At 41.0% G+C, this 1897-nt stretch overlaps 1 pseudogene across 1 annotated transcript in view; it reads left to right on the top strand.

Moving 5' to 3' along the window:
- The window catches only part of LOC105530128, a 56785-nt pseudogene that overhangs the window by 23849 nt on the left and 31039 nt on the right, over positions 1 to 1897 (top strand). The window lies entirely within an intron of this gene.

Raw genomic sequence — 1897 nt, 5'->3', positions numbered from 1 at the left:
CTGGCCATCTCTCTGCTGTGCCTCTTCCTGGCCATCCTCACCTTCCTCCTGTGCCGGTCCATCCAGAACACCAGCACCTCCCTCCACCTACAGTTCTCCCTCTGCCTCTTCCTGGCCCACCTCCTATTCCTGACAGGCATCAACAGAACTGAGCCTGAGGTAGGTAATTTACCCAAATTACCTCATGGTCCTAATGAATCCAGCCATCTTGTCCCACAAGAAGATGGAGAGCAGGGCATTAGTCAGCAGTGATGGTGTAGAGAGGAAAAATATGAGCTCTATTTCAGTTGTCCTCCAATACAAGGGCCATTTAGCAAAGTGACTGAGTGTCAGGCTGATGGTATTAAATAGGGTAACATTAGTGGTTGTTAGGATCACCTCCAGAATGTCACAGGCTTGCCACAGTGGGAGTTATTTTTTCCTTATGTATCAGTAGAGGGTGAGCAAACAGGTCTGAAGAGTGTCTATCCTGCACCGTCAGGCTGAGGGAAGCTCTGTCATTTTTCCATACACAACTCCCAAGGTCATCCTGGTGTTCTTCACATTTCAACCAACCGGGAGGGGGAAAAGAACATGGCTGAGTCCCACGGTGGGAGGTTAATATGTGCCACACCAGGAAGTGGTGAATATCACTTCCCCTCACACTCTATTGGCTAGGATTCAGTCACATGATAACACATAACTGCAAGGGTAGTTGGGAAATGTAGTCTCTGGGAAGCCACTTTCTCATGACAAATCTATACTCTGGATTTGAGGGTGGGGAAGAGGCTTAAATTTTTGGTGGGCAGTGAGTTTGCTGCACTGATCTGCACTTGAATCGCAGCTCTTCACGTTACTTGCTGTAAAACCTTGTTGAAGTGACTTCCCCTTTTAATTTATTTACATTTATTTTTTAAACTGACAAATACAAACTATATATATGATATTTTTTTCTGTACAGCATGTTTTGAAATATGTATACGTTGTAGAATGGCTCAAGTGATCTAATTAACATTTGCATTACCTCACATACTCAGCTTTGCTGTGTGTGTAGTTTTTTTTTTTTTTTTTTTTTTTTGTGGTGAGAACACTAACAACCTATTCTTTTAGCAGTTTTTGAGAATACATACATTGTTACCATGTAACTATGATCACCATGTTTTACAATAGAGCTCTTGTGGCTTCCCCTTTTTAAACTTCCTCTGCAAAACAGGGGCCTAGTCGTAGGATTTTGTAAGAACTTAGCAAGATAAAACATATAAAAGATTATGAATTAATCACTCAGAGAACAGTGTTCATTTTTGTCTTTATCATGATCATGGCCATCATATGATCCTGGAAGATTTAAAGCTAGATGGTTCCCTAAGTCTTCTATAAACCCTAAAATGCTGTGATCACACAGCTAGAAAGTTACAAAAGCACTCTGTTGATTTTTTAATTTTTTTTTTCCTGAGAAATAGTATAATTTTATGGTTAAGGGTAAGTACATTTTCTGGAGGTAGTTTAGGTTCAAATCCAGTTTTATTTTCTTATCAGCTGTAAGATTTGGGGGCCAGATTTTAACCTTTTGGTGTTTCATTTGAAAATAGGCAGAGGTTGGGAAGACACAGTCCTCAGGCCAAATCTGGCCCGCCGTCTGTTTTTTGTAAATTAAGTTTTATTAAAACACAGCCTCATCTATTCATTTACATATTGTCTGTGGCTGCTTTTATGCTACAATGGTAGAATAGTGTAGTTGCAATAGAGATTCAACCGCAAAGCTTAAAATCTGGCCCTGAAAATTTTTTTTTTTTACCGGGCGCAGTGGCTCACGCCTGTAATCCCAGCACTTTAGGAGGCCGAGACGGGTGGATCACGAGGTCAGGAGATTGAGACCATCCTGGTTAACATGGTGAAACCCTGTCTCTACTAAAAATAC

This window comes from Mandrillus leucophaeus, unplaced genomic scaffold, assembly GCF_000951045.1.
Source record: "Mandrillus leucophaeus isolate KB7577 unplaced genomic scaffold, Mleu.le_1.0 Scaffold8, whole genome shotgun sequence".
Lineage (NCBI taxonomy): Eukaryota > Metazoa > Chordata > Mammalia > Primates > Cercopithecidae > Mandrillus > Mandrillus leucophaeus.
This window is presented reverse-complemented; position numbering and strand designations above follow the sequence as displayed.